Below are 27,501 nucleotides of genomic sequence, written 5' to 3'. Positions count from 1 at the left end.
ACTGACCTAACCTGCACTGTGAATCAACTAGCTGGTTCTGGTGGGTCCAAGACAGACTACTAGTGTCTTCTTAGTGTTCAGAGGAACGGAGGCAATTTGACAGGGAGTTTATTAATGTAACAGTGATTTCACAACCCCATTGGCTTCCTGCCAGTCCACTCATTCCTCTTAAGTACGTAAGTGTGTTTTTTTCTCTCTAGCCTCTATTTTTTTTCATGGTCATCTGAGAAGATCAATAGTTGGTGAATCCAAGGAAAAGGTAGCCTAAGTAGAAAGTACCCCAACTTTGCCATCGTTAGACAAATGCAGAGAAAATGACCAGTGAAATGAGAACTGCATTTGGACAAAAGCAGGAGGTGTTATGTGGAAAGATGAGTTTAAGACCTGGAATGGGAAAGATTGTAAAAATTGTTTATTAACTATGGTTCTTTAGTTGCAAGTAGCAGAAAATGATAAGTTAGGCAACATTTTTTAAAAATTAAATTATATTTTTTAAAACACTGAGTGGAGATACTGAAGCATCCAAAGAATAATTGCTTGAGTTTCCCCTAACAGAATCTAGCTTCTATGACTCCCTCTCTCAGGATTTCTCATGGCTGCCTTTCTTTCTTTCTTTCTTTCTTTCTTTCTTTCTTTCTTTCTTTCTTTCTTTCTTTTTTCTGTGACACATACTAAATGGCCTACATTAGGTCGAGCATTCCCTTGGATCCATCGGTCATGGCCAGGGTGCAGTAAGATCTTGTGTTTTAGGTATGACTGCTGAGGGCCCACCCCTGGGTTTGGGGGAGATCCCCAAGAAGCCTGGACGCCATCTTTAAAAGTATCTGAGACGTCTTTTCTTGCTGGCTTGACACTGAGTATTTGTAGTGCTGTTCTGGAAGAGTCTGCAAGTTGGGCAGCAGGAGCTAGATGAAGGGACATGAGAGTTCATTTCCATGGTAAAGCGTTGTTATTTGTTCACTTTGTGACTCTGGCTTTACTGTGCCTCTGTCTCCTAATCTGTACAATATTGACCCTACTTGTCTTATGAGGACAGTGTGAGGAAGGAAGGAGTGGAGTTATGTGAAGAATAACTTGTAAGTTATGTGAAGAATAACTTGGGCAGGACTAAGCCTTGTTGTGGTGCCACTCTGTAAGAGAGCTGCTCATCTGGGCACCGGAATTCTGGCTTCGCTTGGTAGCAGGATCTACCTGCTTCAGATACCTATCTGGAAAAAGCCTGATGAGTTTATTTACCTTGGAAATTTATGAAGAAACCTTTTTTTTTTTTTTAATTAATTCAGGATGACTGAGCCTCAGCTTTGGAGTAAGCACCACATCAAGCCTTCAGTTACATCAGTAGGACTATAGCAATAACCGCCATCATGTATGATACATTCCTTTGGACCTCTTCTTGATAAGGAGGTAATGAAAGTGTCTTTGATTTGGTCCCATTTATACTCTTCTCTGCTTTCCATCATCTGATTCACTGATGTACTCTTCCTGCACCCAGCACAGTATTTACAAGTCCTTTTCTCAGGTAGGGCTTCCTGTAATAGCTGGAGAGAATTCCATTTCTTCATTTTACTGTTCAAAGTTGTTTTAGTCCACTTAGGCTGCTATAACAAAGTCCCCTACACTGGGTGGCTTATAAACAACAACATTCGTTTCTCACCATTCTGGGGGCTGGGAAATCCAAGATCTAGAGGCTGGTAGATTCCATGTCTGGCCAGCACCTGCTTCTGAATCCATAGGTGGCTGTGTTCTTGTTGTGCCCTCACATGGTAGAACGGGGGAGGGGTGGTCTCTGGGGTCCCTTTCATAAAGGCACTAATCTGTTCAAGAGGTATCTGCTATCAGCATCTGAGTACCTCGGAAAGGCTCCACCTCCAAAACCATCAACATAGGGATTAGCTTTCAACATATGAATTTGGAGGACACAAATATTCAGTTAATAGCAAAAATGTAGCCCTGTGTTAGAATCTTTACCCATTTTTTTCCTGTTTTCCCAGCTGCTTCTGTTCTTAATTGCACTGATGTTAGGAGATTTGATGTGCTGTTTGGAATGCATGTTGCTGGTAACTGTTCTGGGTATGACTTCTCTGTTTGGGTGTTGTCCAGTTCTGCGTCCTCCTCTACACAGAGCCAACTCTGATTTATACGTCTGTGAATCTCTGCAGAGTTGAGGAGGTGGCTGTGGAGGAGGGTTAGAGTAGGAACGCTCTTTGAAACAGTACAGTTTGCCCTGACTTCACACTCAAAAGAGAGTCAAATTTTGGCAGCCGTTCAATGTCAAAATTTAGGCAGAGGCTCAGAATTAGGTCTTATCATATACAAATGTAAGTCTGACTAGAACCCGTCAGTTCTTACTGGCTGAGTCTGAGGCTATGAAGAGGTTTTGAACTTGAAAAAAATGTAAACTTGAACATTCTCTGGAGCCTCAGTGGCATCTCCCAGAGTGGCTGGTGCAAGGATTTGCACTCAGTGCCTTGGGGGACAGGCAAATCACTTTGAGATGGAGGGAGAGCATTAAAGAAACCCCTCTTCTGAAAACCCTTCTGGCTTTTGCATCTAAACATTCCAGACCCAATGGTGTTTAAATTACAATGTCCCCTTTCAGAACGTTCCACGTCTTACAGAGTGACTGCCACAGCAGCTTCTCCCAACACTCTTGAGTTCATGAGGAAGAATCAGCATTTGCGTCTGGGAGAAATGGGATTTTGGCAAATTTTTACCAGCTTCCCACCTCCCTTACCTTTTAGCATTTCCCCAGGTAAATTCCATTCTTCACTTCCCCCTACCAGTTCTGGCAATCCAATGTTACCATTTCTCATGGAGCTCTGAGTCAGGTCCAAGTGGGGGAATTGAGAGAGAGATGGTCTTGTGTGAAACAGTGGTGCAGACAACTGCATGAGAACCCATTCTGTTGCCAGGGCTCTCATGATAGTGGAGGAAAAGTGACACCTAAACTCTAAAATCAAGTGTAGACAAGACAATTTTAATGCAATTCTTCAGGTTTCCCCCAAGTATTTATCCTCTTCCATGCTGATTTTGCCCTGGGACATGGGCTGATGGAGCAATATCTATCCTGAAAAGGTATTGTTACAAAGGTGGCGGGGGGGGGGGGGACCACTATGAGCCACTCACTGGCTCTCAAAGTCCCCATGCAGAAGTGGTCTGTGTCATTCCTGCTTGCATTTCACTGACTAATGCAAAATCTATGGTTACCCCTGAGTTCAACAGGATATGCCTTACCCTCCTGTCGACAGGCATAAGAAGGGGCTCTGAAATATTTGGCAGGATTGTGGAACTACAATCCATCACACCTAAGTATATAAAAATATTTAGTGTATGATGAAGATACATTTCATATTACTGAAGGAATGGATTTTAAAAAAAACACACAAGTTGTCCTGGAAAAATTAATTATGCAGAAAAATAAAATAAAATCAGATCATTATCTTGTGCCATACACAAAACTAGAATAGATTAGTGCTAAAGAATTAGAGTAAGTATAGATGAATAACTAAAAATATTAGATGTTGAAGTCTCCTTCATGTTTAAAGCCCAAGGTAGAAACTATAGAGGCCAAGACTAGTAGAGCTTACTATATAAAAATAAAAATCCTTCATAAGTAAAAGATATCATAAGCAGAGTTAAAAGTAACAACAAACAATATAAAAGTATTTGCAATTTAAATAGCAAAAAGTCAGTATGATGACTGGTAGGAGAGCTTTTTTTACTCAACGCAAAGATGAGAGGTGCCTTCCAGATGGTTGTTCTAGAGGCTAGTGGCACAAGGGGGCGCTCTACCCAGAACAATCTTCTTTTTCCCATCACCGCCCCAGACTCACTGTTCCGGTCCCAAGTGTCAATTTAACTAATAATCCTTGCCAATGAGATGAAGAAAGAAACCTCTCATTCCTTTTCCCAGAAAATATTTTAATAAAGCCCTCTGGAAACTTTGTCCCCTCCTCTGTAATATGACCCAGATGAGGAATTCTAACTCAGAAGGAAGGGTGGGCCCTCCACCAGAAACCTTCCCTGTGTTCCTCTTCTTCTCTGTACCCAACTGACTCTTTCCTATGTCTCAGAGTGTGGGACGGATAAAGGAGAAGGGTCATTAGAGCCCCAGAATTCTCAAATTCCCGATTTTTGTCCTTCTGTTATAGACTTTTGTTTCTCCCAGTACAAAAAATATTGGGAAAGAATCCCTAAGCAAATCTTACCTGCTATCTCACGAAGAGGTCTTAAGAGCAGTCAAATTTTAGCCTGGGAGCTTCTCTAGAACATAGTTCCCTCCATTGCATGTGTTATTAGATTTGCTATCCTCCTCTCCTGGGCAGAATAGAAGTCATAAGCAAAATCTTCTTGTATTAACATTACCACCATCCAGCAGATGGCAAGTGCTTTTAGCCTCAAAGGAGGACAATGGCCTCAGGCAGACATTCAGCCAGATGCTACCTCTTTCAGTGAAATGTCTGGAATCCTTAGATGTGCTCCAAATTCCTCCACTGTGGCCTCCAAAATTTCCCCATTTCTTCTTTTAAATCCTCCTCTCCATACCCACGCCAACTCACATGGATTCTAGATCCTAATTTCTATTCAGCTAATACATTTCTCTTCTGTGTTCTGCAGTTTTCTGGTCAAATATTTACAAACATATTTGTGTTATTAATTCTCTTGTTTGGTAAAGTTTAGCCAGTCTACCTGGTTGGTATTCCTACTAACCTTTAAGAATCTTGAAGGCTGAAGGTGATTTTGTTCCCTATTACCTTCAGTGTCTAGTATAGTGCCTAGCATTTAGTAGGTCAATAAATAATTGCTGAATGCATTTGTTGCTAAACGTTTCCTCACCATGAGGGAGGAAGAGCTGAGCCATGACATTGGTGGGCCAGCAGTTTCTGAGTATGGTCTTCTGTTGGGCCCTTCTGACAGCCAAGATATACTGACAACACCCTTAGTGGGAAAATTCACTTCCTTGATTACTACACTGAGGTTTATATCTTAGAAGATGCCCCTCAGAATGGCCCAGGGGCCCTTAAAAGCAGACAGCCATGGGTTGCAGGGTGAGGTCCAATGTCCTTGGAGTCTTTGGACATCCATTCTTATTTAGCAGAAGAGATCCATCAAAGTGAGAGTAAATCAAATAAAGACTGGATTTTATTCTAGGTGCACCTGGAAGCCACCAGAGCATTCTAAGCAGAGCAGTGTTAGGAGCTGATTTAGAGCTATGGGGAAAATGCATTGTGAGGCCAGAATAGAAGTGGAGAGGCTGTTTGACAGGAATTGTGAGGTTCCAGAGGGAGATCAGAGTAGCGATGGCAGAGGTGAGATGTGACCAGGCTCTAAAAGTCCTTGGCCTTCTCCTATGCAAGCCTACAGGAATCCAAGCTCATCTGAACAGGATGGAGGCTGAAATCAGGGTCTCCAAGCCCTACAGAAGTGTGACATGGGGCCCATCTCACTCTCTGATCCATGACACCCCCATGTACTTTCCAGGCTTCAACCAACACCCCCCCCCCCCGTGGTTTCAAATGTAGATGCCTGGGCCTGCCTCCCAGTGCTGTCCTTCCTCCCCAAGGTTCCTTCTGTCTGGGATGCTGTCCCCTGTGTCTTCACATGGAGGGCTTCGCCATCTTGTTTCCATGCTTGGAAGCTTTCTCTGGCACATTATGGAAGCACCCCTGCCTTCCCTTGTTATGTTTGAGCCCCTTTTAAGGTTTTATATTCTTCATAGCAGTTACTGCTATTCAGTATTTTTTGTTTGTGGTTTATTATCTTTCTCCTCTCACTAGAGGGAACATTTCATGATAATAGGGCCTTGTCTATCCCCATGTTCAATACCACACTTCCTGGGACACAGTAGTCATTCAATAAATATTTGTGAGATGGCTGAATCCCTCAGAGGATGGCATCTACTTAGCAAACCTTTCTTTTGCTATCATTGACAACGCAACGTTGGTGGTTTATTGTGATACGTGATGTCCTCCCTATCCTCCCTAGCAGGGGAGAAAGCGAAGCACGAATGTGTCAGAAAAGGCCATCAGCTAGAAGCTGATGTGTTTGTTCATTGTCCCATGGCATCAGCCTGTAGAAAAGATGTTTTATAGGGCAGGGTGCTGTGTCTCCAGCAGGAATGTGAGCTCTATTTCAGAGATGCCTGAGGTACAATGATGCCTGGTTACTTTTCAAGGGTGTCATGTTTTCTCTTGGCTCAAGTTGATACCAGAAACCTGGATAGTATTCTGCAGAGGGCAACCTGGAAGTTGGCAGAACTCCCCAACTTATAAGCCAGCTGAATGCAATGTGCCAAAAGGAGACCTTGAAAAAATAAACATTTAACAAATAAATTCAAATAACCTAAATTTCCATAATTCCACACCATCTCAAAAAAGAGATCTGCTTGGTATCGTGAGAAAAATATGGAACATGGATCCAAAAAGTCTGGTTTTGAATCAGAATTTTTACCCCCAAACAAGCTAGGTGAACAGGAAAACTTATTTTAATTCTTTAATCCCTCAGTGTGGCAACCAACGAAACACATGACTCAAATCTCTTGCTGCGGGGACATAACTGAGAGCTGCCCTATTTCTTTCCCCCTTCCCCAGTCACTGGATCCACACCAGCCAAGCCTCCAGGGGCCTCTCCCCAGCCAGGCACCCAGCACAGTGGGACATCAAGGCAGACCCATTCTGGACACACTGGTGACTCCTCCGGCAGGCACCTTTGGCCTGAGGATCTCCCTGAGCATGGCCGTGTCCTTCATAGATCTGTGCTACAGCCCCAGACTCTTCCAACTTGACCCCCTTGCTTCTGTCTCTCCCTCACAGGGGCCAGGCCTGCATCTTGTGAGGCTCTCCCTGACTACTCCTGTTTTTCCTTTCGTAAATCGCTGATGTGTCTAACCTGTTTTGGCATCTGCTACTTGGTGGATTCCACAACACACTCAGTTTTCTTGTTTGTAGAACACGGTCCACAGTCTAGGAAGGTGTTACCAAACTCCTTGGCTTACTCTCATTTGGATGGAATGGATGGAATTTGTTCCCAAGTCACCATAAAATCATATTGCTAGGATTAGGAAATGAGATACGCCAAATTGCTGAGTGTGGCATCTGGCAGATAGCTGGCACTTAATAAGGGATAGATGAATCTGGATAAATGTCTTGGACTTTCAGGCAAGTTCCTATATGGGGAAACCTCTGCCTTGAATGGTCGTGTTATTCCAAAAACAGACCAAGCCTGGGTGAGTGTTTCCAAATTATTTGATAGCATAGGGGGAAAACTCTATTATATTTATTTTATGGCTTGCATTTTTTATTTAAAAATTAACTCTGTGTGGAGGAGAACACTGCATACTTCTTAATGCTTAGGTCTGCTACAGATCTTAATTGGTAAGCCCCTTGGTTATGCATCTTCTCCTGAAAAGACTGCCCATTTCCTATTTCTTGGTGCTTTCTTATTTGGGTACTTTTGATCATGTTGGCAGAAAAGGCAGCAAATTTAGAAGTCCTACCATGCTTGGAGCTGTGACTGGAAGGTTTCTAAGAGAGCCCCAGCTCTGCTCCCAGAGTAGAGACCCTGCTCTTTTGGTATTTATGTTCCCTATTTTCACTCAGTGCCTCCCCAGGTGCAGAAGACAGACAGGAGATAGGGCCTCCTCAGAAAACGGCTCTTAGTAACCCCAGCTCTGATCCTTGGACAGCAGCAGTGCTGACCAAAGCTTGTGGAGATTATCTGGATCTTGACCCTTGTCTCTCCTCTGAACGTTGCACGGGTACACCCTTCCTCAGGGGAGAATTCCTTGTTTGTCCACATCTAAGAGGTTGTTGCCAACACCCTCTGATTCACTGCTTCAGTAATCGATGTAATTTGTCACCGAATTGCTGCAATTCTCAGTGACAAGGACCAGCAGCACCTCCTCCAGCAGGTCTCCTAAGACGCGTCACGTTCTCTCTGTATTTTTAGGCATTTTTTTGAGACTTCTAATTGACTTTTAATGGAATGAGGGGCATTCTGGTCTAGAACAGTTATTTAAAAAGACAGACAAGGGAGTTGCAAGCAAGAAAGGGAAAGGGATTGCAGAGAAGGGAGGTTTTGCAAGGCAGTTTTGGAAAAGCAAAGGAATAGCAGGGGAAGTAATTCCAAGGGTTCCAACCGAGGGTTCTTGGTTGTTGGTCCAGAAGCACCATTTATGCAGAGACTGAGAAGACCCCACACGTGGGAACAGAAAAGCAGAGGGGGGCAAAAAAGGATAGAGCCAACTTCCTTGGAAAACGTTTTGTTTGGGTTTGGTATTCTTATAAATTGAGGCTTCCTTTTGTTTTATGAAGATCCTAATGTCGGCATGGTGGAAAGCAAGACCAGGAGACATTTAGAGAAGGAAGTTGGAGGTGGCCTTTTCATGTGGACCCATTTCCCTACTGGCTGACAGAGCAGGCCCTTTCCAACCCCACTCTGGGCTCAGAAGCTAGAACTGGCTCAGCAAGTCTCTGAGTAGGAATAAACAATCTGCTGTTCGGAAATCTAGAAAGCGCTGAGCATTGAGATAGAGAACTGGGCAGAGTGAACTGTTACTCAGTGCGCAAGCAAGTAAGAAAGCTTTCGGTTACAAAGGAGCATAGGGGGAAAGAGACAGAGAGGCAAAGCAGGAAACGGACTCTTCACTATAGAGAACAAACTGATGGTTAGCCGAGGGGAGGGGGGTGGAGGGCAGGGGGAAGAGGGGATGGGGATTAAAGAGGGCCCTTGTGATGAGCATTGGGCGTTGTACAGAAGCGCTGAATCACTAAATTGTACACTAGGAACCAATATTATACTATGGATGTTAACAAACTGGAATTTAAACTGAAAGTTTCAAAAAAAGAATTGTTTTAGTTAACTAACCATATTCAGCAGAATATCATGGAAACTGTAGGGATTTGGGAGCATTGTGGGAAAGTCAGGGGCTCTAGAGCCAAATAGACCTGAGTTCCAGCTATCCTTGTGACTGAGAAGGACCTGTCATTTGGGGACACATTCCAGTGTCCACTAAGAGTCAGTCAGAAAGTTAAGGCTTCACCCTTCAAAACCTTGGACAAACAAGGGCTCACCCTGATCTTAAACAAATTAGAAAACCATGTTAAGCTCAGTTTCTTCAGCTGGGAAATGGGGATAAATGAGATAACTTATGTACAGCACCTAGTATCAAAATCAGATCTCACGCATGCATTCAACGGATGTTTTTCAATACCAGTTATGTGCCTAGGGACATATAAATAAACAAAATGTCCAAAATCTGTGCCTTTATTGGCCTACAATCCAGTGGAGGTAGCTAGACCAATAATAACATAAGATAATTAAGTGAAGGGGGTCCTCCAAAGGAAATGAGAGGGGACAGGGAATGAGAGGTGGGGTAGTTAAACAATTTTAAAAAGCCGGGTCAGGGAAGGCTTCCCTGAGAAGATGACATTTGAGCAAGGACTGGAGGAAGAAGAGTGGTGAGGTGTACAGACATGTAAGGGAAGAGCTTTCAGGCAGGGGGAGCAGCCAGTGCTAAGACTCTGAGGCATCCTGCATGTTTGAACAAGCCCAGTGCAGTTGCCCCTGCGTGCGTGAGTGGGGCATGGCCGATGATGACGTGGGACAAGGATGATACACAGATTGCACGGGCTTTGCAGGGCACCCTACAGATGATTTTTGACCTCTTCTTACTGCACAATCACTATGATTGTTGCATGGATGCTAGACCAAAAAAGGGAAATAACAGAGGCCAAGGGTCCAGCTAGGAGGTAGTTGCAAGAATCCAGAACAGAGACAAGAGCCATTTGGGCCTGGGGGATGGGAGTGAAGGTGGTGAGGAATGGTGAGCCGTGAAATCCAACAGGAGTGTTCATAGACTGGATATGAGTTGTGATAAAAAGAGAGGAGTTGGGGATGACTCAAACAATTTCAGCCTAAGCTATGAAAAGGATAGGGTTGCCATTTACTGAGATGGGGAGTGGAGCAGCATAGTGGAGGCCTGGGGCACGAGAGTCTAATTTTGTAACTAGGTTGGAGACACCCACTCACCGGACATGAGTGGAAGTGTTGACAAAGCAATCAGATAATATGAAAATATATACAACTCGTATTGAGTTCTCAAGAACCAGGCTTGAGGTGGGCATTTGAGAACCATGTGCATATAGATGGCATTTAAAGTGATAGGCTGGAATTCGTAGGGAGTGAGTGTAAATAGAGGAGGTGCCCAAGCCAAGGAGACTGACAACAAACTGTCAGTGACATAGAAGGGAAACCAGGAGAGTGAAAGAGAGGGGTGGCCTAGGGATTCAGTGAGTAAACACTTCACGGATGAGGGAGAAATGAGTCGTGTCAAATAGGCCAAGGAAGGTAAAGGGAGACTGGACTTAGCAATGAGTAGATCACTGATGACCTTGACAGTGGTAGTTTCAGGAGAGTGGAAGGGAATAAATTCCAAATGGAGTGGGCTCAGGAAAGAAAGGCAAAGGAGGGGTGCGGGGAGCAAACCCAGACAATTCCTTCAAAGATGCTTGCTCTAAAGCAGCGATCCTCAAGGTGGGGTGCCCCTCACGGTGGGGTGGCCAGACAACCAGCATCAGCATTCCCCTGGACCTTAGTAGGGATTCACTTTCTTGGATCCCACATTGCTGGGTCAGAAATTCCCGTGCTAGAACTCCCATGAGGGCTTTATGGGAACATAACTACCAAGGACAAAACCAGTGCTACTCTACTAATCACCACCTCTCCTGGAGGAGATTCCCCATAATCTTTCATAGAACAGAACCTGGTAAAAATCTATAGACCAGGAGGTCCCTCCCATAAAAGTTCTAATTCAGCATGCCAACAGCTTGACAGAATGCCTTGTAACAAGTGTCCCAAATGGTTCTTAAATGAAGAGACCTTGGGAAGCTCTGTCCAGAGGACACAGGCATGGGGGACCTTGCCTGAGCTTGTGATCTGACACGGGGCCCAGCAAACACTCAAAATCTGGAGTCCTTTGATCTAGACTAAATTTAGGTATGGAGCTGGTTTCTTGTGGTGGTTTCTTTTTTCAGTTCTGTGCTAAAACATCTGATGTGAAACAATCTAACAATCTGGATAAGTTTTGGGCATGAAGTTAAGGAGAAATTGAATTAAAGTATATTTATCAGCACAGTGATATAGGCTGTACAAATAGTTGACGCTGCATCTGTCCTATCCCTTGTCCCCATCTGGGAGTTGCTGACGCCGTGGAGATGGCAGGATTAAAAGGAAGGAGAAGGGCGACGAAGCGCCAGGACAGTTGAGAACAGTGTCCCTGGGCAAGCAGGGGTGTGAGCCCCTTAGCCATATCCTCACATACCTCTGCCCTCTCTGATGGGGTTTTCTTCCTGATACGCTTCAAGAAACATCACTCCTACAACTGTTTCAGGGGCTAGCCATGTTCTCACTTTGGTGTAAATTAATTAGGTTAGATATGTGGATTTCTACATTTTTAGAGATGCAGGGAGGGGAACCTGGGTGGCTCACTCAGTTATGCATCTGGCTTCAGCTCCAGTCATGATCTCAGGGTCCTGGGATGGAACCCCACATAGGTCTCCTTGCTCAATGGGGAGGGTGCTTCTCCTCTCCCTCAGCTCCCCCCATGTGTATTCTCTCTCTCTCTCTCTCTCTCTAATAGTTTTTTTAAAAAATAGAAAGTGAGAGAGAGAGAGCGCTTACAAGTGTGGACCTAGAGGGAGGGGTAGTGGAAAAGGGGAAAAGAATCTTAAATAGGCTCCACACCCAGCAGAGGACTTGATCTCCTGATACTGAGGTCATGATCTGAGCCAGAATCAAGAGGCAGATACTTAACGGCCTGAGCCATCCAGGAGCCCCAATATAGTTTTCTTTTTATGATGTAGTGGAGGTCAGTAGCAACATGGATGGGGAAGAGGCAGAAGGAAGGTGAAGGTCATTTTTACCTGAGATTGTCTGGATTGCCCAGGCCAGGTTAGGGGATATGCTCTGAGGGCCTAGGCAGCAAGAAGACAGAGGTCCTGGGGAACTGAAGAGGTAGAAAAGAACATGTGAAGAGACTGAAGATGAACTTCACATTTCTTAAATTTATGCTGAGATTTTTTTCTGTGTTCTGTGTATGGGGCTGGCTGGCAGTGGTGTGTGGGAGAGACAAGGAAGTCTGGGACAAGATGAGGAGACTTGCATTTCAGTAGAGAATTAATAAATAACCAATCCATGGCAGACTGTGATAATGTTATGAAGGGAATGAACAGATTGCGAGATTGACTGTAGGGGATGGGACACGGGCACTGCTCGTAATGTTAGGGAAGCCTCTCAGAGTGATATTTGAAGGAAAATTTGAAGGATAAGAAGGACCCAAGTGCAGTGTTAGGGATTGGCTTTTTTGCTCAAGAGAACAGCATGTGAAAATGTCCTGTGGAAAAAGGAACTATCAAAGAAAGCCAGTATGGCTGGAGCTATGAAAGCAAGAGGAAGACTCTTGCAAGTTGTAGCTAGCAGGCTGAGGTAAGGGTGACGTGACACAGAACTTGGCAGGCACTAGTAAGGATTTTTCTCTTTCCTAAGAACCATGGGAAGTTACTGGGGATTGTGATTTGATTATATCCGGATTTTAGAAGGTTTGCTCTGCAGTATGGAGAATAAGCCAGAGAGGGTGGCAGTAGAAGTAGGGAGATGGGTAGGAGGCTCTTGGACTGCTTAGGTGATAACTTGGACTAGGGGTCAGCAGTGGAGATGGAGAGAAGTGGAGAGATCCAAAGTATTTGGGTGGCATCATCCACAGATTTGATGATGACCCGGTGTGGGAAAAGGGACAAGGAAGTGCCAAGGATAACTTGTGGGTGTCTGAACTGGGTAACTGGAAAGATAGTAGCTATATACCCTGTTTACCTTTAATCTCTTCTTTTAAGTACGCTCTTTCTCATTTGTTTTTATTCCCCATTGTTCAGTATTCCAAGAGGTCCTACACCCATAACTGAGCAGGTTTGGCTAAATGAGGCTGTGCTTTGACTGGGGTACTAAGGAGAAGAGATTGAGGCAAGGATCAGTCATACTTCTTACATCATTCATCAGCTCCCATCAGGTTTTTAAAAATCAGTTTTATTGAGACATAATTTATATAACATACAATTTACCCATTGTCAGTGTACAATTGAATGGTTTTTAGTATATTCATGGATAGATACAACCATCATCATACTCGATTTTAGAATATCTCCATCATCCCCAAAAGTAATCCAATATCCTTAGCAACCACCCTCTGTTCCCCCCAACCCTGCCCTTGGCCCTGGGAAACCATTCATTTAATTTCTAGCTCATAGATTTCCTGTTCTGGACATTTCCTAGGAATGAAATCATATGGTCATACACGGTCCTTGGTGGCTGGCTTCCTTCACTTAGCATAATGTCTTCAAGATTCAACCATATGGTAGTATATATTAGTCCTTCGTTTCTTTTTATAGCCTTGTCACATTCCATTGTCTGGATATACCATATTTTGTTTATCCATTAATCAGCTGATGGGTATTTGGGTGGTTTTCCACCTTCTGGCTATCTTAAGTAATGCTGCTATGAACGTCCATGTACAGTCTTCGTGTGGACCTATCTCTCAGCACTTCTGTCATCTGCCTGAACTCCGCTCACATCCAGGATGGAATAGGCAACAAGGGTTTGGGTGGGGTGAAGTAGCCCCACATTTGCCTGGGGAAGGAGAGTTCAGCTTTATGCGTGTGAACCATGGCCTTTTATTTTACTACAAAGATTCTCTTTGTTTTACTCCCACTACCTCTGTGCCCACTCACCATTTTCTCCCAGCTGATAAGAAAAAGGAGGAGGACAGGGCAAAATTCAAGAACTTGTATCATTTAGCCATTTCTTTCCTTTTTTTTTTTTTTTTTTTTTTTTTTAAGATTTTACTTACTTACTTGTCAGGGGAAGGGGAAGGGAACACAAGCAGGGGGACCACCAGGCAGAGGGAGAAGCGGGCTTCCTGTTGAGAAAGGACCCTGAGATCATGACCTGAGCCAAAGGCAGAAGTTTAAACAACTGAACCAGCCAGGCGTCCCCAATTAGCCATTTCTAATAATAAGCCGAAACTCTTCTCTGTCTACTACCCTCTCTCATTCCCACTGATATCATCCATGTCATCTAAATGCTCCCATCCCCCATGACGGGGAGTTTGGATCGTGTCATTCTGATCCCCCTCCCTCTCAGCTTCCTCCTCCCCTGGGGGAGACTTGGTCACCTGCCAGGCATAGCAGAACACCTTGATTCCTTTGGCATAGGTTCAAGGGGGTCCCCTGTGTGTGTCACTCTGGGCAGTGCTCTGGTACCGGGAAGGGGTTGCAGCTCTGGAATTCAGATTTCATCCAAAGCACCCCTGAGTCTCATGAATCTCCACATCCTTACAGGTCTTCTGTCCAAGCCACCTCCCGCCAGGCTGGGACCCTGAACCATGGGACCTCCCAGGGAGCTTGGAGATGGGGCCCCCATGCAGAAAGCAGGATTGGGGGGCCTCCAGAAGTTAGGACCCTATAGCTTGGTTTTTGCAGTGCTCTAGCTACTGGCTCTGGTCTCTGCCAACCTTCTACAGTTCTGAAACTCCCACTCAGACTGGGGCTGCTGGGGCCGGTTTGTACTGGCCCCTGAGAGCTCACCTCTGCTCCCAGCGCGGCCAGCACTCCTGTCCTGTGGAGTCCTGGGACTGGCCATGATGAGGACCCACACTATAGACAAGGGGACATTCGGTGGCCCAGGGCTTTTCTCGTCCTCCCAGAGAGCCCGCTAGGAAATATTTACTAACATGTAACCATACACAGATCCTTGCTGCTTTGATGTGGGAGAAAGGTCTGCCTGGTTTTGACGTGAACTTTGGAATCTTAGGTTAATAAAAAAAAATGGGAGGAAGATCAAGCATATGAGACAAGAATGACCAAAACAAATTGAAAAAAATCCTCCCCACAGAGTTCCTGCCTCCTTTTCTTCCTTGCTCTCTTTTTTCCTCCCTCCCCTCCTGACTTAGATGCTTTCTGACGAACCAACAGGCTTTGTTTGCCCGTAACCCACAGATGATTAAGTGCAAGACAGACTCCCTTCCTCCCTCCTCCTCTCTCTCCTTCCTTCCGTTGGACCACGTGTGCGCCCTGGGCTGAGCTCTCAGATACAAAGTTGCAGCAAGTGTAACCACTGGCCATATCACTCCTTACAGTTCTCTTCTCAGGCACCTATGTCTTTGTTCCCAAATTTCCACCATCTGCCCTACCAGGCTCCTGGAACTGGGTCTCTGAGATGCTCTTCAAATGCCCATGCTTTGGTGACCTTTCCTGAGCCACACAAGCTACTTGACTCAGCCCATCCCGTGTGCCCTGTGATACAGTCTCTTGTGAATTCAGTAGCTGATTTTCTTTGCTTTGCTCTCAGTGAATCATCATCTTGTGGGCAGGGACTGTGTTCTAGTCAGCCCCGTAGCTTCAACACTGTAGCCAGCATACCACAGCCAAAGCATCTTGCTGAACCGAACAGAATACTCAAGGCCCTTAAGAAAGGGAGAAGAGAAACTGCATTTATACAATGTCTGGGCGGCTCAGTTGGTTCAGCATCTGCCTTTGGCTGGGGTCATGATGCCAGGGTCCTGGGATCAAGTCCCACATGGGGCTCCCTGCTCAGCGGGGAACCTGCTTCTCCCTCTCCCTCTACCTGCCACATCCCCTGTTTGTGCTCTCTCTGTGTCAAATAAATAAATGAAAAATTTTTTTTTTTTTTTAAAGGGAGAAGGGGAGCCTGGGTGGCTCAGTCATTAAACATCTGCCTTTGGCTCAGGTCATGATCCTAGGGTCCTAGGATGGAGCCCCGCATTGGGCTCTCTGCTCAGTGGGAAGCCTGCTTTTTCTTCTCCCATCACCCCCTGCTTGTGTTCCTTCCCTGCTCTCTCTCTGTCAAATAAATAAAATAAATCTTTAAAAAATAAAAAAGAAATTTTAATTAAAATTTTTTTTTAAAAGAGAGAAGAAATAATTGCATTTACAGAGCATCTACGCTGTGCCCGACATTGTGGTAGGTACTTTATTTTCAGCTTAACTCTTGGCAAACCATATGGAACATACCCCTGGTGGGCTATTCAGCAGCACTGGGTGCTATGGAAGCAGAGAGAAGGCATACATAGACCAGCCATGTTCAGAGAAAGCTGCCCTCAGGAGGCAATGCTTGTCCGAGCTGGGAAGTATGAGTCAGCGAGCCCACAAAGGACGCTGAGACAGCAGAGCAGACAGAACGATGAGTGTTGAACTCAGAGGCGTGCGATGGCTCAGTGGGTCTGGAGAAATGGAAGGAGCTGAAAGAAGCCGGAACAGAGTGTGGAGAGGGTGCGCCCCGGGTGTGAAGCCAGGGCCAGCAGGTCTGGAGACTCAGATGGGGCCAGAGCAGAGCCTCTGTAAGGTGGGCAGTCTCCCCTCGGGGCCAATCGACTGCCTGCCTCCGTGTCACCATACAAAGGGCATACTCTCAAACTTCTTTCTCAGTGGGAAACTCACAGAAAACAGCAAGTGCGCAGCCGCTTGCCAGCATATTTTATAATCCTAAGACCCACAGTGTCTTTTTCTTCCCTATTCCAAGTCTCTGAGATCAGAGTGCACCTTCTGGTTGTTGGAACAATCCTTGCACCTCAACTCAAGACTCCTAGGGAGGGCTTACCTTTGCTCTGGCCCCTCATGGAGAGCACCACCTACACCAGACCTCTAGCTTCTCTGCTTCAGGAAGCAGGGAGGAGGGTCTGCCTTGGTGATGGAAATTCAGACTACAAAAGCTGCCTGAGCAGTTTGTAGTTCAGATTCTCCCGGGAGATTTTCTTCCTCCTCCTTTGGCGATGTCTCCTCATCCTTTCCTGTGAGGTCTGTTCATTTCTCATTTATACTTCTACTGGAGAAAGAACTGTTTGTTTTTCCTGCTTTATGGACGAACTTCTTATTGACCTTCATATCAGGGGTATTTCTCTTTCTTTATTTTTTCTTTCTTTCTTTTCTTCTTCTTCTTCTTCTTCTTCTTTTTTTTGGTTTGTTTGTTTTAATTTAATTTTTTTCAGTGTTCCAAGATTCATTGTTTATGCACCACACCCAGTGCTCCACGCAATACATGCCCTCCTTATTACCCACCACCAGGCTCACCTTACCCCTTACCCCCCTCCCCTCCAAAATCCTCAATTTGTTTCTCAGAGTCCACAGTCTCTCATGGTTTGTCTCCCCCTCTAATTTCCACCAACTCACTTCTCTTCTCCATCTCTCAATGTCCTCCGTGTTATCCCTTATGCTCCATAAGTAAGCAAAACCATATGAAAATTGACTCTCTCTGCCTGACTTATTTCACTCGGCATAATCTCTTCCAGTCCCGTCCATGTTGATACAAAAGTTGGGTATTCATCCTTTCTGATGGAGGCATAATACTCCATTGTATATATGGACCATATCTTCTTTATCCATTCATCTGCTGAAGGGCATCTTGGCTCTTTCCACAGTTTGGCGACCGTGGCCATTGCTGCTATGAACATTGGGTACAGATGGCCCTTCTTTTCACTGCATCTGTATCTTTGGGGTAAATACCCAGTAGTGCAATTGCAGGGTCATAGGGTAGCTCTATTTTTAATGTCTTAAGGAATCTCTACACTATTTTCCAAAGTGTCTGCACCAACTTGCATTCCCACCAGCAGTGTAAGAGGGTTCCCCTTCCTCCACATCCTTTCCAACACTTGTTGTTTACCGTCTTTTTTATTTTGGCCATTCTGACTGGTGTGAGGTGATATCTCAATGTGGTTTTGATTTGAATCTCCCTGATGGCTAATGATGATGAACATTTTTTTATGTGTCTGTTAACCATTTGTATGTCTTCTTTGCAGAATTGTCTGTTCATGTCTTCTGCCCATTTTTTGAGGTGATTATCTGTTTTGTGTGTGCTGAGTTTGAGGAGTTCTTTATAGATCTTGGATATAAGCCCTTTGTCTGTAGAAATAAGGACTTCACAGGCAACATGATGTCAATAAAAATGTATCTTTCAATAATCACTCTCATTGTAAATGGCCTAAATCCTCCCATAAAATGGGACAGGGCTGCAGACTGGATAAAATGACAGGACCCATCCATATGCTGTCTACATTGGAATCTAAAGATACATCCAGCCTAAAGGTGAAGGGATGGAGAAGCATCTTTCATGCCAATGGCCTCAAAAGAAACCTGGGGTAGCATTTCTTATATCAGATAAATTAGATTTTAAACTAAAAACTATAGTCAGAGATAAAGAAGGACACTACATCATTCTTAAAGGGCCTGTCCACCAAGAAGATCTAACAACTGTAAATATTTATGCCCCCAATATGGAAGCAGCCAACTACATAAGCCAACCGTTAATCAAGATAAAGAATCATATTGATATGAATACATTAATAGTAGGGGATCTTAACATACCACTCTCAGACAGATCATCCAAACAGAAAATCAATAAAGAAACAAGAGCATTGTATGACACATTGGACCTGATGGACCTCATATATATATATACAGAACACTCCACCCTAAAATAACAGAATAGTCATTCTACTCGAGCGCACATGGAACCTTCTCCAGAATAGACCACATACTGGGTCACAAATCAGGGCTCAACAGATACTAAAAGACTGAGATTATTCCTTGCATATTCTCAGATCACAGTGCTTTGAAACTGCAATGCAACCACAAGAAAAAGTTTGGAAGGAATTCAAACACTTGGAAGCTAAAGGCATTTTTCTTTCCTATCGGCACCTGTATGTTTCATCATCAAGAACATCTTAGATTTAGTGAAACATAGTGCTTGGTTCATCAGTGGATGCTGTCCTTAATACCCATGTATTTCCAAAAGGAAAATTATTGTTAAGGTGATGTTAACTGTGTCCTACCCTATCCTTCTTTACCTATGGTGATACAGGGCTCAGTCTTGGGTATAAGGGTTCAACATAGAAGTCAGGTTTTCTGTGGGAAGTCTGGGAATGCAGAAATCAGGGAAGCTATCACTAGAGGTCAAGGTCATTGACACTTAGGCAGGAGTACCTCAGCAGATGTGTTCTCAGAAGCTTGCCTGGAAGCTTCTGTAATTCCTAGGAATCTCAGAGGAGCTTCAACAGCCTCAGTCTGCTGCAGCAAAGCAGATGGCTCTTGAGAACTCTCTGGAAGCCCCTGGGAATCTCCTCTCTGTCCCCAGATCTGCCTACAGCCACTTCTGGAGAATAATGGCTCTCTTCACTTCAACATTTCAAATACCCATGAGTTCCTCTCATTGGTCAACTCTAGCCTGGACCACATAGAGAAGGGAATTTGCAAACTTAGATATTAGAGGCATGGAAATGCTCTTGACAACAGAGCCTCCAGCACACTGGGGTAATCTATGTCTTCTGAGAACGATCTGTTCACTGTAATCCTAAAAGTAAAGAAAAATACTATTGGTGAAGAGGAACATGTAACCTTCAAAGGTCCTCCTGGACTATAACATCTTCTCTCTTTCTCTTTTTGGCTTTCCCACCACCACTGTTAACAAACACTCATAAATTTCATTTTATCGAAATATGACATTTGTCTGTTATGAGCCATAAAACCAAAAATCTGAGATTCTGCAACATGTAAAACATCTCACCTCTACTTATTTCTGGCATGTGAAGTGGTATGTGAGGATGTAGGAGGAAAAGGTCAGTGAAGGCTACTGAGTAGTGAGACTTCAGAATGCTGCGAGTGATCAATAGATAAATGGGAGCAAGGTTTCCGACATCTCCTTCCAACCAACATTTATGGCGTACCCTCTCTGTAGACAGGGCCATGTTAGCCTCTACTTAAAGGATGGAGGAAAGAAATATACTGTATGACCTTGACCTTCTAAGGCTTTAGAGTTGAGTTGAGCAGATAGATATAAGAAGCCATCCTGCCTCTGTCTCTTTCTTCTTCCTCAATGAGCGCCCTCCTGGTCATCTGGGCCCAGCCTTACATGTGTATTTCTCATATGCATATGTCATGTGCAGAAGTTCTGGAATACTGGAGCAGAGCTGGCACATCAGGGCTGGGGAGATGGCCATGAGGGTCTCCACAGCTGGGGCCTGGGAAAAGCCAGTAAGTCCCTCCTGCCCTAGACAGAAAAAAGTCTGTGATAGTCAGAAGGGTGATGCAAGTGTCCTTGCCATGCTCCCAAATCTTCATCAGATTTCCCCCACAACAAAGAAGGGAGGGAGCACATCACTGACCAGAGACCTTTCTTAACAAGACCCTTGCTATGACCCATTGCAGAGGTAGGGTGCTCCCTGCTACAATTAGGCACTAACATGTTTTGCATCATCCTAAGACTGCAGAGGTAATCTGTGCCCTCGGCCCCACTTATTATTTCTATTTGGTATTTATTTTAGTTTCAGCTTGATTGGGTTTCTTTGGAAAATTACATTTCATTTGGATATTCATGAGCAGGGAGACCAAAGAAAGAAGCTGTGCTACTTTTCTATCTACCTACTTGTTTTCCTAAGCACTTGTGGGAATAAATAACCAGAGGCTCCATAACGGGAGTCTGCAAACTATGTCCTGTGGGCTAAATCTGGCCTGCCACCTGCTTTTGTAAATAAAGTTTTATTGGAACAAGCCATGCTTATTCATTTGCATACTATTTTCACACTGAGTTGCATAGTGATAAAAGAGACTTGCATGGTCCATATAGCCTAAAATATCTCCTATCTGGCCTTTTCTAATTTTGGGGGGGGGGGACAATAACTCAACTGCGATTAAAACAATCTTCTCTTTAAAAGGATAACTTCTTAATCCCTTATTCTTTTTTGGTGAAATTCATCTTTTGACATTGATTTTGCTCAGCCTTGGATTTTTTTTTTAAAGATTTTATTTATTTATTTGACAGAGAGAAATCACAAGTAGATGGAGAGGCAGGCAGAGAGAGAGAGAGGGAAGCAGGCCCCTGCTGAGCAGAGAGCCCGATGTGGGACTCGATCCCAGGACCCTGAGATCATGACCTGAGCCGAAGGCAGCGGCTTAACCCACTGAGCCACCCAGGCGCCCTCAGCCTTGGATTCTAAACATAAGCTTTCATAGGACATCTGACAACCGGTGAACAGAATTAAAAAAAACAAGATACAGAATCTGTGGCATCGCTTCCCCTAATATGTGGTAACCTTTGAGAGTTCAGTGTGTTGCCTTTTTAGCAGGAACCCACAAGGAAGGCAATCAGAGTAATTCTAAACCAAAATGGTAGTAGCACGATCCCATGTAAATCTCTACACACATAACCTAGTCAAAGTGGAAAGAATTCATTTCACGGTAGGGAGCATGGCTCCAGGTCGTAATTAAGCTAATTGATCATTTCAACTGTTTAGTCTGCTCTTCTTGATAAAAGCAATAACAGGAGAGATTACCTAGCAGATGTGTAAGTTAATCATAAATATCTCCTGGCTTTCCGTTTTCTAAGGGTATAGCGTGTCTTTCTGGTTGGGTTCAGCCGGGTAGGGGATTCAAGTCTGCCATCAGATCATGCGGCTTTCCTCCAAGACACAAGAGTATAAAATGCCCTTCAGCTTCAAAGTCAGCCTAGTGCTGTCTCATGGACACTGGCACTAAAGGGGATTGTTTGTGAACATGGCAGGTGGACATTTTCCCCAGGCGTCCTACCCCTGCTATATCTCTGACCTCATTGCCCACTCCTCTGACCCTGGCTCCCTCCAGCCACACCGCTCTCCATGGGGTTCCTCGAACATGCTCAGTGTGCCCATGCCTTTGCATTTGAAATTCTCATCCTCATTATTCTGTTCTTAAATATCTGTTTGGCTCAAGTATCTGCTCAAATGTCCCCTTAATAGAGAAGTTTTCCCTGATCATCCATTAAAATAAATCCCTCTGCTTTCCATCACTCTCTATTCTCCTTAATTGCTTTTTTTCACAGCATTTATTGCCATCTAGCACATTATGTGTTTATTTTGTACTGTCTATTTCCTCCCCTAAGAGCAGACACTTTGATTCATTCACTGATGGATTACTAACTGCTACGACTTATACTTGGCACATACTAGGTACTTAATAAAGGTTTTTGAATGAATGAATATGTGTGTGCAGTGAAGATTGTTTTTTATTCAGAAGGGGAGAACAGTAGAACACATCTGGTCTTAGGCTCACTAAGCCCTCCAAATGGAGATACGTCATATCTCTCTTACAATCAACAGCGATACAATAAAGCGATTAAGAACACATTAAGTTCATAGAGAGACCTGAGTTCAAGTCTTCACTTGACCATTTTAATAACTATATCAGTGATTTAACTTCTTCAACTCTCAATTTTTTCATCCATAGCATGGATATAATAGTATTATTTCTTTTATGGATTGTTAGGCTTAAACGGGACAATAAATGTAAAGCACTTACCTTGACAGATAAACAGGACCTTCGTCATTTCACACAGATTTCAATAATCCTCAAGGTGAACATCAGCAGATTCTTGAATCTGGATCAATATTGTATAACCAAGTACTGATGTAGAATTTCCTATGATTGAAAAGAGAAATGATCAGAGTGATTACATGGTAAATTGCTGGTGATATTATAAGGTAGGGGAAAACTGGGTATCAGTTCTGTTGAGGGGTCATTTGTTCGGTATTTTTGCTCTACAGAGAATTCAAAAAATATATTTAGTCAAATTAGTCTTTTCCCTTATGACTTTTAATTTTTGGTTCATACTTGAAAGGCTTTCCCATTCCAAGAATGTAAGTCCATTAATATATATTTTCTCATAAAATATTTATGATTATTTTTCATACTTAAATCTTACATCTCTCTTGAATTTATTTTGATATATGAAGGGTTTTTTCCCCCCACAAAATAGCCTCCAATGTATCTTTAATTAAATAATTTAGTACTGCAGTATTGATAACTTGTGGTATAATAATGTCTTTCAATATCTAGTAGTTACTTTTTTCTTTTTTTTTTACTTTTTAAATTTTATTTGGGACAAAGTCTTTGGGCAGCTTAATTACTACCATGTTGATTTTATAGAAAAAATCTTACTGTTACAATATCAAATCCTTCTACCTACAAACAAGATAATTATTTCTCTATATTCTGCTACTTGTATGCCCTTAAATGATTTTTTTTAACTTTTAAAAAATAGAATTTTAATTAGCGAATATAACTGTGGCTAACTTAATCATGTATTAGAAAGGCACCGGGGGGTTCACACAGCTGAAAGGAAGACCAGAGAATCAGGCTGGGAAATGAGGTAAGAACCAGGATAAATATTTCATGACTGTTAAAGGTATCACTGCTGGAGTGAATGAGCTTTTAAAAGTTTCTTTTGTTGGGGCTCCTGGGTGGTTCTGTTGGTTAAGTGTCTGCCTTAGGCTCAGGTCATGATCTCAGGGTCCTGGGATGAAGCCCTGCATTGGTGCTCCCTGCCTAGCAGGGACCCTGCTTCTTCTCCCTCTCCCTCTGCCCCTTAAGTGATTTGCTTGTTCTCTCTCTCTCTCTTGCAAATAAATAAATAAAATCTTAAAAAAATATAGTTTGTCTTCACATGATTCTTTTCAGCAAAGCCCTAAGAAAAAGGCTGACTGGCTGAGCTTGGGATACATGCCTTCCCCTAGGAGACACGGACTCAGTGGGAATAAGGATCAGGCAGAACAAACCTAGGAGCTCTTCAAGAGGCCAGGGAACCTGAACTACCCATGTCACCAAGCCTGAACACAATTTTAGAGAGAAAACTTTCATAGAAGAAACAGGATTTGTAGAAAATGGAAGTTGCCCACTATCAGAAAAGAATAGACGGGTGTTGAGATGCTCCTTCAAACTGTTGAAAGATATTTTGTTTAAAATAATTTCATTTTAATTGTCTTCCTTTGAAGGCATTTGCATCCCCAGAGAGATTATGGTTATTAAGGCACTCAGCATTATGCCCATTTTCACCCAAATATAAAATGGTTGCTGTGAGATTAGAATCCAGCTTTGCATCACTCAAACCTTACCCCATCTGTCTTCCTTGCCCGGGCAGGTAACCACCAAAGGCTGAAAGTAAGAACCCAGAGAACAAACAGTGAGCAGGAAGGAAGTTTGGCTGCAGGTAGTGAGATCCACCCACTTAACAAACTGGGTTCAGCATTCGTCTCCAGTGCTAGAGTTTGTGGGTCCTAAGCATTAATTCATGAAAACATTTATTTGCTGGATGAATGCATACTGATTCTTGCTGTGTGACACCACGAGATTAGAAGAATAGGTCTAGACATCTGATCCTTTTTCAGTTTGTCCAACAAGTATTATTGAACAACAACAATATGCCACATACTGCTGTTAGTTTGGTGTGGACAGTGTATGGGAAATTCTGTTGGAATCTTGGGAATGTACCCCATCTGCTCTTTGGATGGTGTTATAAACTGAATTGTGTCCTCTCGAAATTCATACGTTGAAGCTCCAAGCCCTAATGTGATGGTATTTGGAAAGGACAATTTGGGGAGATAATCAGATTTACATGAGGTCAGGAAGGTTGGGCCTTCACGATGATATTAGAACCCCTAAAAGAAAATATACCAGAGGGATGCCTGGGTCGCACAGTCAGTTAAAATCCAACTCTTGATTTCGCTGTGGTCTGATCTCAGGGTCCTGAGATGGAGTCCTCATGTCAGGCTCCCCACTGTGCATGTGGTCTGCTTGGGTTTCTCTCTTCCTCTGCCCTCCCCACTGTGCTCTCTCTCTGTCTCTCTCACTCTAATAAATAAATAAATCTTAAAAAAGAAGAAGAGGAAGGAGGAGGAGGAGATACACCAGAGAACTTGCTAACTCTCTTTCTCAGCCATTTGAGAACATATGGAGAAGGGAGCTGTCTGCAAATTATGGAGTACATCCTCCAGAGAAATGTACCATGCTGGGACTTTGATCTTGAATTTCTAGTCATTGTAACTGAGAGAAAAATAAATTGCTGCCCTTCTAAGCCACACAGTCTGTGACCTTCTGTTACAGCATCCTGAGGTGACTAATACAGATGGCGGTCTCATTTTTTGCTTAAGGAAGGCAGGTCTCTAAAGCCAGATATTTTGTTTATTGAAGATTAGTCTGAATATTTAAAACATTTCTGGAGGAAACCTCAGACAGCTTTCATTAAGAAACTGCCTTTATCCTGAATTATCAGGGAGCTGTCTGACAGATCCAAGAAGATTCTCTTGACAACCAATTTCTCCAGCTTTGAATTTGTTGAGGAAGAAAATAAACAGACTGATAATAAACACAAGGAACTTCAGTAGCAAACTGAGACAAAAACAGATTAGGGTTAGCAGGAAACTTGGTTCTTAATCCTAGATATGAACAAAGTTGCAACAAAACTTGCTGAGACCTTGAAAATAGTGAGGCTGTTTATTAAAGAACGGCTGTATAATGTAACAGCAGGAGAAGTGAGAATGGAAAGAGATTTCTAGAAAAGAATTGTAATAAGTGGCTAGAGGAAAGTGTGAGTGTGTTCACAGGGTGGTCGGGAGAACAGAATCCTGAAAGCCCTGATCTTATCTGCAAAGCAGCTGCTGATGACAAGCTGCGTGGCAAGAGGAATGGACTTTGGAGGGACGTTTTGGTCCATTGTTAGAAACCCACTGCCCTGTTTTCTTCCTCAACAGGCAAGCCCTCCTGGGACTTAAACTTCTTTGACTCTGCACACAGGAACAGCCCAAATCATACTTGTTTTGCAGTTGGTTTCATGCCTTTGCTGGATGTCCAAGGGCAGCCTCTGTATCACTGCAACATTTGGGTGGACCCGGCCACTCAATAGTGTATCTGAACTGTACAACACCAGCATAGGAGACAATGCCTTATCTCTGCCCATTGCTGTTCTCCCTTCCTTCTCTCCTTTCTAAGCTCTTTCTTGGACTCTAAGCCTCAGCTTGGATAATTCACCCTTGTTTTCCACCCCACATGCCCATGACATTGATTGATCTATTTGGGATCTAGTTCCCAGCTTTCCCGTGAGTACTCTGGGGCATCATTTTGGTATTTCCTCCCTGGTCTCATGCAGCGTGGCTGGAGGTAAAAGACAACCAGCTTGCCTTCTATCCATTCTCGTCTCTCATGGCCAGGCCTATGGGATGCCCTGTCTTTCCTCCTGCTCAGCAACACTTTTGTACCCACCTGCCATATCCCTTCTGGAAAGAGAAAAAACACGCTACACACCATCATGAATTTCAAACAGTGAAAACTCCGTCGTCTCATTGATTCTGTCTTTATGGAACGTGCTGCCTTTATTGTTTCATTGAAATTGATTGAACTATATTTGTAAGAATATTTAAAGGTTTACACATACTTTAGCCCTACGAGTCTGTTTTTATCCCCCCTCCCCACCCCACATGATCTTTTTTTCCCTCAACTATAAATTCCACCCTGGGGATTTTCAGAGACCAAAATTCTACAGTTGACTAGGAATGGCTGTACTGAAAATATGAATTGATTGTATTGTACGGGTATTTGAGATTTTAGTTAGGTGTCATCTCCTAACGTGGCATATTAATATCCATTGACTTTTCAATGCAAATCATTTCTTAAAAACAGATGTGTGGAGGAGAGTCCTAGGGAAGTGGTCCCAAAGTAATATAGCACAGATTAGATGCAATTTACCATTTTATTAAATAAGAGCACCAATTGTCTTTAATATCCAGTAGGAAAGCAGATGCTGCAGTAAAGAAGTTTTAATTGATATATAAATACAAGGCTGTCAGAACAGACATCCCTACACTGGAAGCACATTTTTCTTTGACAATTTTGTCTACAGTCGGCTGGAAGGGATCTGGAGATTTCTGACCTGCTCCTAAACAAGACTGTGGACAGCAAAGACAAAAGTCCCTGAATGATGTGGGAGGCATGCTGATGACGGTGATGGAGTGGCCTTAATGGATGTGCCTCACTAGCTCCCCCCCCACCGCACCGCCCCGTGCCTGTGTTGTGGTTAATGTCAGGAAATCAGGAAGCATTCTTGGGAATGCTGAAGAGGATCCTAGATAAGTGAGAATGACTTGGGATAGGAATTGTCTAGAAGCTGCCGTTCTTTGGCCAAGTGCCACGAAGGACAATCAGATCTTCCCACAGTATAATTAACACCTTCCAATAGGGATGACCCGATTTGCGAAAGGATTGCATTAATGAAACAACATTTACATAGCACTTTATACTTTACAAAGAGAATTCAAGAGCATTTCCTTATTTGATCTTTGTAAAAATTCTGTAAAGACGACAGGGCAAGGAGCATCTCTTTTCTTAGGTGAAAAAATAGAGAGGTTGACTTACCTCTAATCACATGACTACTATGTGAAAGAATCCGGGTCTCCTGGATACACTCTTGCCACCATATCTCACTCCACTGGTGAAGGAGAGTAGCTACCCAGCTCTCCAAACTCACCGCAGAGGAGAAATTCACAGCAAGGTGTGTGTGTTTGCTATTATGCTACTTACAGGGATCATTACAGGAAAAGACGCTTTTTTTTTTAATGGTAGATGGCAAGGAGAGAAAGGGCAA

This window comes from Mustela nivalis (genome assembly GCF_964662115.1).
Source record: "Mustela nivalis genome assembly, chromosome: 7".
In the NCBI taxonomy this organism is placed as follows: domain Eukaryota; kingdom Metazoa; phylum Chordata; class Mammalia; order Carnivora; family Mustelidae; genus Mustela; species Mustela nivalis.
Note: the sequence above shows the minus strand (reverse complement) of the source record.